The sequence below is a fragment of the Triticum dicoccoides genome, chromosome 7B (assembly GCF_002162155.2).
Source record: "Triticum dicoccoides isolate Atlit2015 ecotype Zavitan chromosome 7B, WEW_v2.0, whole genome shotgun sequence".
NCBI classification, from domain to species: domain Eukaryota; kingdom Viridiplantae; phylum Streptophyta; class Magnoliopsida; order Poales; family Poaceae; genus Triticum; species Triticum dicoccoides.
Window position 1 is genome coordinate 48,258,037 of NC_041393.1, and position 16,122 is coordinate 48,274,158.

Genomic DNA, 16,122 nt, shown 5'->3' on the forward strand with positions numbered 1-16,122 from the left:
TCCCATTGGCGCCGGATCCGGCCATGGTCAAATGAGGTGAAGTGGGATTGGCTATGGAAGCGGGGAGAAAGGCCGCTGGAGCTCTGAAGGACTGCGGGTGCAGAAGGTAGGAGAACGCGTGGGATGCGAACTGTAGCGGCCCCCCTTTATAGACGTGGGCAGGCCAAAGATCCCTTTTTTCACGCCGTTGGCCTCTCCACTTCCCAATATCTCTGCAACATTATAAGCGGGGAGGGCAATCAAAATCATTAACCATATCCCCGAAAGGCAGGACACGATCTCCACCTTGAAGGGACGTGTCAAGCGTGGCGTCAGCCTCAAACCACGTTTGAAGAAACAGTAACTACTTGGCGTTGTAGCCGGAAGCGACTCCTCGTTGAAGGAGAAAAAGTTGTCAGATAAAAGCACTATTTGTACTTGAGAGATATTTTTATTACTACCTTTGGTGTTAAGTAAAATAGCCGTTTCATACTCCGGACGTCACTTGGTACCGATCAGGGGAGAAACATGCTAAGGAAGTCGCCCTACAAGCTGAATATATACAGGTCGGACGGATGAAAGCCGAATACAAGTCTTGGCGTTGGAGGCAAGTTCAGGGGCGACTAAGGGAGTCATGGACTAAAGGGTCCTCGGGGCGACGGCCCATCGTACATGGGCCGAATAGATGGAGTCGTATAATGACAGGAGGTCTGTGAAGCCGTGGTGTGCCCTCCAAGTCAAGGAAGGCGTCGGATCTTTTCTTCCTTATTGTAATATATCTTTGGTAACCCTAACCCCACCGATGTCTATATAAACCGAGGTTTTTTAGTCTTTAGGGATAGAGCTTCATCCATTACTTCATAGCCTTAGGGTTTAGCTCATGCTAATCTCGTGGTAGATCTACTTTGTAAACCACGATATATCATCGATACAATCAAGCAGGACTTAGGGTTTTACCTCTTCGAGAGGGCCCGAACCTGGGTAAACACTATGTTCGTCGTCCCCTATTATCAATTGGTCCGAGATCCACAGCTCGGGACCCCCTACCCCGAGGTCTCACGGTTTTGACACCGACAATCAGCTTTGCAGGCCACAGCTGGACACAAAGGTCCTTCATGGCTGGCTCAGCTATCTATTGCAGCTCCATCAGCTACTTCATCTGGTTTCTCGGGAGGGGAGGGTGGTCGGGCGCCTAGAACTGCAACCAGAAGAGTTTGTGTTCAGTATCACCCTCCTGAGCTGCATAGCGCCTTGCCTCATCCGCTGCACTCCTCGAGACCTCCACAAATGCGCCTGAGGAATGCCAGACTCATGTGAGCAATGTGAACCTATGGCCGTGAAAGACACTCTGTAGTAAGTATGGCTTACCACACTACAAAAAAAATACACTTCTGTGATGATACGTGTTTGTCACAGTAGGTTAAGTTTTTCGTCATGCATGTACATTCATGACAAATTTATGACAGAATCAAGATAGTCATACCTATGCTGTCGTAGAAGTGTTCCATGACATTACCAAAATTATCATCACAGAAGTGTCCACTTCCATGACGATAAATCGCGCATCATAGAACTGCTTTCGTCAAGGATGACCGACACGTGGCATCCACCGTAACGGAATGCTGTTAAGCTATCGGGTCGGGTTTTGGATCCGATAACCCGTTAACAACCCCGACCAATGGGGATTTTCCACGTGTAAAATCATCATTGGCTGGAGGAAACACGTGTCGACTCACCGTTGGGACAGATGTCATCCACTCATTGTACAGAAGGCGCCTATGACACGTCGACACATGGCACGGCCCAATAGAGGCCCATTCCTGTGAAAAGGCCGGCCCGTTTGACTTGGTCAAAAGGTGGCGGGTCGGCCCATGGAAAGCCTGTTAACGGCATGTTCGCATATAGCCCATTTACAACCCGCTAATCGAGGGCCCGTTATGCCCTGTCTGAATTAGGCCCAGTAGCATCATCTGGGCCATCCAATATGATTCAGCCCGTTTTAAATTCTGGCCCATGTGTGGCCCATGACTTCTTTCGGCCCATATGAGGACCTTTGTAACTCTTGGCCCATTAACGGCCCATTGTGAAACTGGCCGGTAATGAAAAGTGCATCACTTTATACCCATTAATAGCCCGTTATTCCATTAGGCCGTTTCCAGCCCAAGTTATCTTTCGGCCTTCTCAGGGCCCATTGATTCTTGGGCTCATTTGCAGCATTCGGTTACATACGGCCCGTTACTGTCATTTTCCGCTTGTGGGCCAAATTGAGCCCGTCGTTACAGTCGGCCCGTTTGCGGACCGTTAATACGTTGGGCCGTTTTCATGTAAAAAAAACCCGTTGGGCTGTTTTCATAGAGTTATCAAATACGGCCTATTAACGGCCCGTTATGGTCCACGAATAGTACGACCCATCATTGGCGAAATGATGATACGCCCCATAGAAGGCCCATGGATCCTACGACCCGTATGAGGCCCATGGATGGTACGGCCCGTAGAAGGCCCATGGACCCCTACGGCCCGTAGAAGGCCCATTGATCCCTAAGGCCCATATAGAAGGCCGATGGATCCTATGGCCCGTATAGAAGGCCAATGGTCCTACGCCTGCAGGAGGCCCATGGTTACAACAGTCCGTGTGTTGCCATGATTATTTTGGCCTAGTTACCAAAAATAGGCTATTGTGGCCACTAGAAAAACACAGAAAAAGATCTGCAGTGACTACAAGCAAACAACTAAACAAGACAATAAGGAAATAAATAAGCAAGCAATTAAGGCTAGCCTATTACCGCTATTACACATATTACATCCACTGGGCATCAAAGTTCGCCACCAGTGCAAATATAGGGAACAAAGCAGCATATTACATACACTTGGCCGTCAAAATTGGCACCAGTGCAAATAAACGCGGCAGCACAACAAGAGCATAACTGAAACAACTTCAGAAGAGCTCAAGAAATGTTATCCTGGGTATCCACCATGCTGGCAATAAGCTTAGCAAGTTGATTAGCTTTGTCCTGTTTGGCGCTAAAATCCTCCAATGCTTGCTGTTGCACCAGAAAGTATGCATCTGAATGCTCCAGGGACTTCCGCAGTCCTTCCGCTTCTTGTCGCAGCACAGCTGATCGATGTCTTTTAGCTTGTAGTAGAGACTCGAGAAACCGAACTGATTCAGATAGTGAGTTTGAATAGCTTGTGCATGCGGTAGTGGCCAGTAACTCGAACACTAAACCAAGATAGGACTTTGGGGTTGTCTCGCTGTCTTCAAGATAGTCTTCCTTAGCTGTTTTATCAGCTTTGTTGGAGACCAACAAGGATGTGTCACTATCCTGAACCTTATCTACATTACTTCCTTTACCATTGCTTAATAAGGCACTCTTCCCCAATATTCTGCCAGCATTCTAAAAGAAGAAACAAGCAGACACATAACAAGTTTAGCATGTACTAGTATATGAAACTCATTTCGGTGAACCAGTTCATTAGTAAGGTGGACAGGATTAAACTACCAAGTCTTATATTGCCAAGTACTAGTACATAATAAAAGCATCAAACAAACATATACCTATGTCCTATGGTCACTGCATTGTCTTGCCAAATCAAAATAGAGACACGGTTCAAATCATATCAGTTCAAGACAAAGCAGCAGTGAAAGAATACAAAGTGTGGGAAACTACACGGCACAACAAGATTTCAGATGGGTACCATGGGTCTACATGTACAACAACACTATTGGCTATGTTGTGATGCTAGTAATGTGCATGATGTGAAAGTCAACTGTATACACAATTGAAATTGAAATCAACAGAGCTAATGATAAGAGAAAACCTGTTAAAGAAACATGCGTGAACATACCTGCTGTGCCATTGGAGTTTCGAATGGATCCTTCAATTTAAAAATAAGTTCGTATCAGTAAATACAGTGATACAAGAGCAAAGCAATCATAGTTAAAAAAAGGCGCGCCTAAGCGAGCGCTTAAGCGCGCCTAGGCTCTAGGCGTTGGCAAAATGCATTGCGCATAACTACGCATAATCTGTGCATAACTGCGCATAAGCATGCATTTTGGTCAGTAAAGCGCAAGGCGGTGGCAAAACGCACAATTAACGCCTAGCGCTTTTTTGAACTATGATAGCAATGGAATCTTAAATTAGAATAGTTGTTCTTCAGGTTTAGGCACTTGTTCTACATTTACAGAGTACAGTAAGATGCAAGAATAAAATACTTAAAAATAGAAAATGAGCTCATAGACCTTACCACATTCTTGGTTCGGGACCAGTACAGAACAAGGCGTTCCCAGTCATTGTCCAGTAAATGTGTCTCAGGAGAACGTAAGGGAATTTGATGAGTTTGTTTGCCGGTGAAGTACATTTTCTTCAGGTAATTCCGATACTGCCACCAAGCATTCTTGAAGATAGCAGAGGTATTAGCACAGGTTACCTCATCCTGAGTTTCCAAATCGGTCCTTCTCTATAGAGAAAAATGGGAAAATTTGTTGTATTATAACCATCATGGAGGTAGGATGTATGGGAAGAAGCAAAGTAATTGCCATGAATAACATTACTTACACATGACTCCTAGACAAACACCTGCAACTGGCATTTTCCTTCATCTTCAGTATAATATTTCCAAGATGGGAAGATACGCACATACGATTTAACAACATCAAATGCGATAGATGCTAAACTACGACTGGCTGGTTGTGCTTCCTCCACAGGAATAGGCGTACTAACTGGTGGAGTTGGGGTTCACCGTGATTGTACTGGCCCTTTGGGCATTGGAGTTGCCTTACTAACTGCTGTTGTTTGGGAGCTCTGTGGTGGAGATGGTGTTGTCTCAACAGGAACTGGGTTACTATCGGCTGGGGTTGGGGTTAGATTGGGTGAAGCTGGTTCTCTGTTCATCACAGTAGGGGTACAATCTGCGAGAGTTTGGGTTTTGTGTGGTAGGGCTGGTTCTTGTGCATGTACAACCGGGGTGCTATCTCCACCAAGAGGTAGCACTGTTTTATTTGAAGACCGTGTTTTTATTCCGCTAGATACTGGCATCAGCTGCTCCAATTCAAATGGCTGATAAACAGGAAACATAGTTGAATGTACAGACATTGTATGAGAGATAGATGCAATAGATAGTGTGGAAAAAACAGGCCATGAAATAGTTGACATGTATATTGTTTAACTAAAACGGATAGCATGACATAATTTCACATATATGATGTCTATCTAAACTGGATAGCATAGCATAACATAATTCAAAGATATGATGAATAACTAAACAGGATCGCATGACATAATTCACCTACATGTTATCTAAGTAATCAGGATCGCATCATTTAATTCACATACGTGATTTATATGCTAAACAGAGGGCATTCAATATGATGTCTGAACTAAGAACATGGTGTTGAATATTGTGTATATGATGTCTAAACTATGCAATGCAAGACATTGTATGCATGATATGAGCAGTATAACCCTGCCAAGTTAGATCATACACCTCAGTGGGGGAATAGGACTGGTCATATGTCTCTGAATCCATCTCTGAGGAGCTATCGGGACCCAACAAGAGATCTGCTTCGACAGGTAGCACTGTCTGCTCCGAAGGCCTTGTTTTCACTCCAGATTTTTCCATCTCCCACCCAAATGGCTGATTCACAGGAAGAGTAGTTTAATGTACAAACATTGTCGACAAATGAAAATGTAATGAACAAAAGGATGGGCAAGATATCATTCAAATATATGATGCCTGGTTAAACATGATGGCATTGCACATTTCACATATATTATGGCTGGCTAAAAGACATGAGACTGCATAATTCCCATATATGATATAGAAACTAAACAAGTGGCATTACAGAACATGTCTAAACTAAGCAGATGACATATATGATGTCAAAAGTAGGCACTGCAAGGCAACATATGCATGATATGACTAACATCATCATGCCAAAGTCAGCAGCGTCGGAATACGCCTTAGAACAGATATCTTCCTCTGGATTACAATCTGGAGAGGGGTGGGGAGGGTTTGCCACTGAACCCACCATGGAGCGATGTCTGCATGACATTGTATTGCCGCGCAAAACTCTTCTTTTTCTCTAAATGTTCAGCATGACTGTGTACAATATCTGACATGCATACGAAAAAAATATGGTGAGATTATGTAAGGAGAGCATGCAGGAATTTAGAGTGATGGTAACAACCAGTGGATGGATCCAAAAATAATGATAGCAGGCTGATGGTTGCTTTAAATTAATAAAAAGATAGATGATGATTGCTTTACTATTTTTTTCCCACCCAAGATGAACAACATAGGCATACCCTAGGTGAACCAGATATTAGACAGACATACTATTCATTGCTGCCTCGATATGTGCCCCACAACTAATTTAGAACTCAAGTTTGAACATGAATTTGGACCTGAGTTGGGAGTCCAAGAGCTGAACAGGACGATAAAGTAGCAGGGAGGTTTAAGCAATGCATAACATAAGCAGAAACAAAAGAGTGTGAACTCTCTTGTGGACCCGTGTACTCCTCAGGTTCATCTGCCGAGTCGATGATGGTGATGCCGTTGGGGTGCGTGCCGACGGCAGGGAAGGAGATCTGAGGCGGCGAAAGACGGTCAGGAGTCGTGATGTCTGGTTTGGTGGATGCTTCTATCGATGGAGCAGCTCAGGTGAGGTGGACGACGTCGCGGCAGGAGCAGGACAAACCACACAAAGTTCCCTTCGACAAGTACCTGGAACTGAAGTAATTCTGTAAGGGCTCATTTGCCTTGCATGATTGTTAAAACGCAGGGATAGGAAAAACACCGGAATAGGATAGGAAAATGCACATGGTAAACAGAGCATTTGTAAACACAGGATTTCTATCAACTTGGGTGTTTGGTTTACAGGAATTGGAAGAGCAGAGGAATGCAAAGAAACATGGCCAAAATAAAGAAAAACCATATGAAAGCGTGTACAGTTAGAATGTTATTCTGGCACTAATGCACTTGATCTTGTTTTCATGCATAGGATTTTGAAAAGTAGGTCCAGGTGGATGTTTTGCTTCATTCCTTTCAACAAAATGCATGAATGATTGAATAGTAGAGTGCCATTGGAAAATTCCCTATTGCTATGTTTTCCGTTGAACCAAAATAGCCCTAATGGATCAACGTGAATGTATAGTAATAAGTGACGCAACAAGCGTACAACCTCTTTGCCGTAGCCGTGTCGACCTCAGCATCATTGGGTTGGTCGCTGAAGCAGTTGAGGCAGAGGTGGCTGTCGGAGGTGTGGAGGAAGATCTGAGGAATCTGTAGACGACGTCCAGGGCACTTCTCAGTTGTGATGGATCGTTCTATCATTGGAGTAGCTCCAGTGAGCCATAAGACGTCAATGCTGAAGCAGCACAAGACAGAGATTGTCAATCTCAAGTGGGATTCTAATATCATCTCCAATAGATGATGAAAAATGGATGTAAAATTAACATCACCAAAAACCACCTGACTACAACAAATGAGGTAAAAACTATTGACTCTGAACTTAACTGTCGAAACTGAAATTAACTGTGGAATCTGAATGCTACTGTCAAAACTGAACGCAATGGTAGCAGAGAGACACTTCACATGTAGTTTAGGGAGGGCCTGCAGTTCATCCTCAACCTGCACACCCCTGAGCCGCCTGCCACCACCGGCCGAACCGCCGGCCCTAGCGCCGCCTCGCCGCCCCGAAACAACTCGCCACCGCCGCCCCTGCCAGCCCTCTAGGCCCCCCCACCACCCTGAACCCTAAGATAGATAGTGGGGTACCTCTCCGGCGAGCCACCGTCCCTGCTGCGGGTGGTTCTTCCTTAACTCCGGCGAGCCCCCCCAACCCCTGAAAATCGACTGACCCAAAAGTTGATTCAGTCGACTAAAGTGTGGCTTAATCGGAGCAGAGCAGTAGCACGAGCGAGGGGCAGAGCAGCAGCAGCAGCTGCGCGAGCGAGCGATCGAGCGAGAGCCGGAGCAGCAGCAGCAGTGCGAGCGAGCGAGCGAGAGCCGGAGCAGCAGCATCAGATCCGGCTGGTATGGACGCCGCCGCCGAAGGGGCCTCGCACTGGGGGAGAGGCGGCATGGAGATGTCGCCCGTGGCGCCGGCTTCAAGGTAGTCGCTCCATGGCAGTGTGGGATGGAGCACCATCGGCGCCGGGAGGTCGAGTTAAGGAGAAGGTGCAATGCAATGAGTGTACAACCTCTTTGGTGGCACCGAGTAGGCCTCGGCTTCGTCCGAGGAGTCGGTGAGGATGTTGCGGTTCCGGTGGAGCATGTTAAGGCGGCGCTGTGGGGATGGAGCAGCCGCGATAGACGAGGCGATCGTCGGAGCATCTCCTTGGAGGTGGAGGACGGGGCGACTGAACCGGCGGGACGGCGAGATGGATGAAGGATCCTCATCCGGGGAGGTGTACGAGGGACGTCGAGCTGTTGCGGTGGACGACGTCGTCGGGGAAGAGGCTCCGGCTGGGCAGCGGTGACATGGCGGACAGAGGAGGGTGGGGTTTCGCGGCTGGAGCGGAGAGGTTATGGCGGCCTGGGATTTCGAATGGCGAAAAGGGGGCGATGGGAGGGGGTGAAGCATGACTTAGGGACGCGCTTGTCCAAAATGTAGGATGTGTTACAGAAGTACCCCCCACCGATTTGAACTAGCGGCCCTTTCGGCTCAGGGTTAGAAGGGGGATTTCGTGTGTCGGGATTTGGCAGCTGGAGGGAGTTTTCGCACGCGTTGTAATTTCGGGATAACAAGGCGCGGGTTGTGAAGGCGCCAGTTTTGGGAGCACGATATCTGAATTTTCGGGATATAACAAGACGCGGGTTGAATTTTAGGGACAAGCCTAACATGTAGTAATATTGTACCTGTACGTACCAAATCAATTCACACTTCCCTCAACCAAAAAGAAAATGAAAAAAAATAAAACTATTCACACCACACAAAGAGAGAGTCTTGCCCCGTTTTACTATACAAATTCTATTCAAAGCTACTCCCTCCTTCCATCTATATAGGGCCTAATGCGTTTTTTGATGCTAACTTTGACCAAATATTAGAGCAATGATATATGACATGCAACTTACACAAAGCACACCGTTAACTTCGTCTGTGAAAGGTTCTTTCAATGATATAATTTTCACATCGTGCATGTCATGTACTATTAATCTTGTCAATAGTCAAAGGCGGTCTTAAAAATGTCATTACGCCTATATAGATGGAAGGAGGGAGTATGAATCCATGTTATGTCCGATTAATTTTTTTCGCTTTGCTGTATAATGCATGTAACCTACTCATACCAACATTTTAGTGCATTCCAAATGTCTATACTACCGCTGCAATTCGAACTAAATATGAATTCGTTTCTCTATTTCAATAAGAATCTACAATCATGATTGTTGCCAACTTCAACCATCAGAGTTTCCTTGCTATCCGCCAGATATAAATTGGACGACCTATAATGCAGGATGGCAGGCACACCATCATCAACAACTCCGTTTTTTATATGAGTAGAGATAAAATATATTAAATGTAGTATAACATGTTCATAAACACACCATGTGTATCACCGTTATATATATTCACACATCCGTCGGCTTAAAACACTATGATAAATTCTTCAAATATCCGAATTTGCTTTTTATAATGAAGTATATATGATCTCTGTTCGTCTTTTACACCCACACAACCCTCTTATCTTTGTAGCTAGCGCTAACTTTCTCTTGTGCATGCACACGCCCGCATCCCTCTCACCCTCCCTCAGCATTCTCTAGCTCCATCACGCAAATTCGTCTTTTCACTTTAGGTCGTTCACCCACGGTGTGTGTAGGCCCCCCAGCTCCTTCTTTATGGCACACATCAATCGATATGCCTCTCTAGCCAGTTGTGCCTAGCACAAACACAAGCTTCCTCTCTTCTCTTGTCACCGTCCATGCCTCACTCCCACCACTCTTTTCATCGTTCTCGTACTCGCACACTCCTCCCCGCTCGATATAGTATGCCTCTCGTACCACCTCCTACATGCATCCCTCTATCTCTATCCTTCTCCTCGTGCCTCATTTGCTTCTAACACACACATGCATGTATACCGATCGATCTCCCAATATATACCTGGATCGACTTTAACTACCCCCCCCCATCGATCGACGTACCTCACAAGTTATGTCTCTACATTCTCTAACAAAGGGCGATTGATCTTCCTATGTAGTTATGTCTGCTTACCACAACCACATCGTCCCCCCTCATCATTCCTGCATGCCTCCTGACCCGCCTCTCACACGCACGTGCATAGACAACAAGCAGCCATCTCCTCTCTTATTGATATTGCGGGCGTGCCCTCCGTTTGTCTAGCAAGCCTATCCCACCATTTGTTAGAAGCAACTCCACTACCACCACCTCCAACATTCTAGCTCTGTCTCTCTCCCAACCTTATTCCTCTCATGCACATATGCATGGATGCCAATCGATCTCCCTTAATACATGAGGCAGATCGATCTCCTTAATACATGAGGTAGGCCTCTCTCCTTCTCCACACATATACCAGCCATTGTACCTCTATAGTTAATTGGGCCTCCCTCTTCCCCCACCACACAACGATAGTCGAGCGCTGCAGGTAGGTATCCATGCCACAGAGACAAACTGCACATGTCCCCTCTCACGTTCCAGTAGGCCAGCCACTCTATATCATTGACGTGGGCACACACAAATTCGATGGCACTCTTTATCGATCGCGCGCGCACACACACACATCATCCCTCTTTTCGATTCTATGGACACCTCAAGCCGGTGATACCTCCACTCTCTTCTCGTGGATCGCCCCCTCTATATATATGTTATATCCAGGACTCTATTTCACACACATTGCATATGTTACATTTTTTGATTGAACCCCCCCCCCCAAAAAAAACTCTTAAGGACCCACACACTATATCTCTCTAGGTTTGTATCTCTCTCACACAACCCCACGTAGGTGGTGTATGTATACAAGAAGAGAATAGGTGCACCGTGCACGTACTCACGCTTGGTGCCCAGCCACACCCGCGCAGGTACACGGTGGAGCTCATTTCTTTACGAAATGGCAGCCCACGTGCTAATTTGAACGCATGTAGCGGTTGTTTACCTAGGGAGGTCGTGTACCACGCCTGCACGAAACAAAGTTTGACTTGACGCGTTGCCGCATTATTTTTAAATAAAGTTATAGCGTTCAATGGCACGTACATAGAATATAAAATGATTTTTATGGAGAAAAAGGTAGTCCGCTCACTATATACAATGGAGCCTTGCGTGCCTGGTTTGTCGCTCTTCAAAGTATCTCACACAAGGCTGCGGTGGCCTCTCTCTCTCTCACCGTTGGTCACTGATCCGGCCGCATCCCGTCCGCCGGGGGAAAGGGAGTGCAGTGGCCTCTCTCTCTCTCTCTCTCTCTCACTGTTGGTCACTGATCCGGCCGCATCCCCTCCACCAGGGGAAAGGGAGGAAGTTCCTCGTTTCTCCGTTCGACGGTGCCGAGGCAGCACGTCCCGATCCGCGGTACACGCCATTCTCTCTGACCAAGCTCCGGCACGGCAGGGCCTACGCCACCTGCTCGCAGATTCCGCCCGCCGCCGCTCACCTAGTTACATCCCGGCGACCTCCAGGTATCCCCTCTGGCCTTGCTCCACTGCCCGTCTTCCCACGTCGCTGCATGTGGATCTTTCATAGTTCTTTGCCCAAAACGTAGCTCGTCCAGCGTACTTTCCATATTGCATTCTCGTCCTCACACCGTTTTAGACAAACACAATCGTGTTGTTATCTTCCCTTAGGGCAAGGAACATGCTTATTTTTTGTCGTCGCATGTGTCATCAACTATTATTGGCCAGTAATTGTTTCCTTTCTACCTCTTTTTTGCAAAAAGGGCTATCCATTTCACCTCGTTGCTATTGCAACCTTTTGGTGAACTGCACAAATCACTTTTTTCTTAAGAGTGTTTTGTGCAGTTGTACTAAACTGTCACATGGGCAACGTCTCTACATTTCAGTGCGACTGCACAAAGGGAGATTGGTTTTGCTCTATCCTCCTCATCCAACTCCGAGCCTAATCTTCTCCAACTAGTTAGTCTTAAAAGAGACTGCAAAGGTGACCGACTTCTATTTATGTGTTTATTATTTCATCAGCAGTCCTCTATTATGGTAATCACACTTAATATCTTTGGAACAGGGACGCTCAACTCTATTTTAGTGGGACTGCACAAAATGATCGGAATGTTGCATGCTCCAAACAGCTACTTTTTTCCCCAACATGCCTTGTTGATTTAGACAGAGCTGGGGGGACGTTGCTGCCAATGAAAGCATGGATCAATTTTAATTTAACACCTTCTCACAACTCTGTCTTCAGTTGTGATGTAATTATTAGCTCTGATCTGCTAATAATTGACATGCATTAGCAAGGAAGTTAGTTTTTTATTGTTTCCGAAAGAGCATCGATGGCAAGACACGCGAAATAGAAGCTGAAAGCTCACACCATTGTACAATTTCATGTCTTGCTGGAAAATTATTTGTATAGTACGTCAATTATGTAAACAAATGATGGAAGCTTGATAGCATTGCCAGAAGCCTCTTCATCATCCGGGTCCATGTGCCATGCACAAAATTATACTCCTTCATTCCTAAATATTTGTATTTTTACAAATTTCAAACGGGCATATTTTAGAGTGTAGATTCACTCATTTTGCTTCGTATGTGTACTTCCTCGGTTCCTAAATATTCTATTCGTCTTTCTAGAGATTTCAACAAGTGACTACATACGGAGCAAAATGAGAGAATCTACACTCTAAAATATGTATATACATCCGTATGTGCCAGTCCATTTGAAATCTATAAAAAGACAAATATTTGAGTAGTCACTCGTTGAAATCTCTAGAAAGACAAATATACTCCGGGGTATATTTAAGAACCGAGGGAGTAGTGCACAACCGCATGGGATACTCAGCCCGGTCGTTGCGCCGCATTAATAGTGAGTAATGAGCAGTCAAATCGTAAGCCCCACCTTTCCCACTGTAAGTTGCTCTAAAGAAGCAACCATCAATACGCTCTTCTTTGAATCTGCTCATACTACTACATCCGTCACTGTTTATACAGCACGCTTCAGAAAAAAGAAAAAAGATCTATGGGACCAAGGCGACTAGCGATCGGCCTAAAAAATAGCATTGGTAGTTATAGCATGGCGTCTATTACTAGTAGAGGGAATAATGCGTACACACATGCATGCAGTGCTTCCACCCCGGGTACACACATGCATGCACTTACTCCATTCCGTAGTTACATGGAGAGAAAATTGTGGACTTGATTGCGGTTACCACGCCCTAATTAATTGAGCATTAAACCAAATGCGTCTAAAGTCTCTCTGGTGGCGGAAATGTATTGAGAGAAATGCATCATAATGAAGCGCGCCCTGTAAACTGTGACGGATGGAGGAGTAGTATGAAGGTTCAAAACCAAGTATGCGTATGGCCAGTCGGTCAACGCACCTCCTCTTGGCATATCACTGACATGTGGGACAGGAGTGTGAGCAAACCGATCTCAATTGACGGCAAAGAGCCAACCCGCCGTTCCTTGAGAGAGATGAGGAGCGAGAACACACAGACGGGTTCGCATGGAGGCCAAGATATATTCGAGCATGGTTGGTTGATCGATATCATTCATTACATGTTGATGTTGGGCTGCCATTTTTCGCCCTTCTCCGGAATAAACGTGTACTTTATCAGAGATAAAAAGAAATAAGAGTACAAGCGCTCCACCATGCGGTTCTAGTACTAGTACTACTCGTACTACTACGCTTGGCTCTTCACCTCTTCGTGAAGTCGAACAATGATGGTACTCCGCATGTTGAGTACTACAGTGTATGCCTCTGACAATATGACATCGAATGGACTGATGCATGTCCACCGAGGTTAGGTTGCATTAGTCAAAAGGCGTAAGCGAGCTTCACCTTGTCCTGCAAGATTCTCCTCGTCCTGCGAGTTGACGGGACACACCAAAAAGTAGTGCTAGTCCATACTCCCTCCTTTCCGGTTAATATGTCTCAATCCTTTTTGTGGGTAAATGAGAGAGCTTTATTCATATATAAGCATTCTTAGGACAATCAGCTAAGACACTGGTCACTAGGAAGCGAGGTACCCCGCAAAAAAAGAAGTAGGAAACAAGGTGTTTCATCAAGCCAGCTCTCGGCCACATTCAAAGTGCAGCAAGCATGGTTCACACGAAGATGCGCCGCAAGGTTTGCTGGCCTGTTTACATGCTGAATAACAAAAAAAGAGGAAATATTACCGAGCGCTACTATTTGTAATAGGATATGAGCCAGAATTAAGCGAGAATTGTGGCGAGTGTTCCATGCAATCAACTTTCATTATCACATGCAAGAACCCTCGAAGATAACCAAATGTGTTGAAGATTGCTTTATCACATTTTAAAATTATAATAAGAGTGCAGACGCTCCTCCATCTGGTTCCTAGTACTAGTATAGTATGTACCTTTATAGACTATATTAGTAAACTTTGCGCTTGGCTGTTCACCTATTCGGGAAGTCGAACAGTAGTAGCACTAGTAGTATAGTGTATGCTTCAGGCAATCTGACACCGAATTAACTGTTGCACGTCCACCGCCTGAGCGAGGGAGAGCTTGCATTAGTCAAAAGTTTCTCCTTGTCCCACGAGCCACTGCGCGCAAGTAATGCTAGTCCATACTACCTCCTCTCCGGTTAATATGGATTAATTTCAAATGAGATAAATACACTGTCTGTCACTGTATATTTGTAAAAATACGGTCAGTGGACTTCATAATACGCTCATTGCGCTCAATATATATTTTTTCCGGTGTTTATACAGTCACTAGCTCACCCTGACTGAGTATGTGTGTGCATGCACGTGTAGGTTGAGCACTTAGTGTGACCATGTGTGTTCCGTCGTGTGCTCGGACATGCATGCATTAGGGCGTCGCGCGCGTTTTTGCGTCCATGTGTACGTGTGACTGTTACATACACGTAGGGGGAGTACGTGTAGGGGCCACTAAGGAGTAGTCAAATCACACAGTAAATCTCGTCTGTCGTGTTCGTGTCTCACCCTCCTCCACAGCTCGACCCCATACGGTTGCTCGGCATGCCACTCACCGCAAACTGAGTATATACGATAACTTTCCCACCTGCTTGTCGATGGATCGCGCCATGGAGTACTACTAGCACTACTTGAAGAGATTGACGAGTTGGGGGAGGACAGCTAGCAGTAGCATGGACTCCCAAAAAGTTTTTACATGCATGTTGTAGCCGGCTATTGCGACCTTTGAACGCAGAGCAGCCGCGTGCACCCGGAAGCGGCGTGGACGACGCTCTCTCGGCCGGCGCGCCGCTTCAATGCCGGCACCAGTTAGAGATCACGTCCGCTCTTGCCGGGCATGAATGCGGCACTGACCGTTTCAGGCGGGAAGCACGCGCGGGTGATGTAGAGGGTTCGGGTTGGTCAAGACCGGCCGTGGCAGCGGTCCGGACGTGCGCAAACAAGAGAAGTTGTACGTTAATATTGCTGCGTATATAATTAACAACGTGAATAATGTGCCAGTTGGACAAATATGATTCGAGATGGAGATGGAAATGGAATTTTACGTAAACACGGATATGCAAGTCTATGTCTACGTGTGTGTGCGCGACGTCTCTCGCGACCTGGAAGCGGGGGCGTGTTTTTGATCGAGTTTTCTTTCTTGGTACGTTAGAAAATCAGTTTGTCCAATTCACATCTAGATGTTATTTAAGGATATCACATCTAAGCTCCCACAAGTATATAATGTAGCAACAAGAAACAAAAAAACTAGGACAAAAAAATAGACCACAAACTATCGATGCTCATGGTCGCGCCTCATGGTTGCGTCGGCTGGTGAAGCTGATCGATTTTCAATGAAAAACAAGTTGTCTTCCATCAGTGCTCTTTGCTTGTTACGCACAAAGATGATATCCTTCGTCAGTTCACCTTGGTTGCGTTGGAGACGCAGTCGTTGTCGGAGTAATGGGCCACGGGTAGGCCCACCCGTGTCCCTATATTTATCAAGACTTTGGGCCAGCTCCGCCTAGCTGAGCCCCAAGCCGAAACTCCGCCCTCTGGGGCCGGCTGGCTCAGCGGCCGGCTGCCAGAG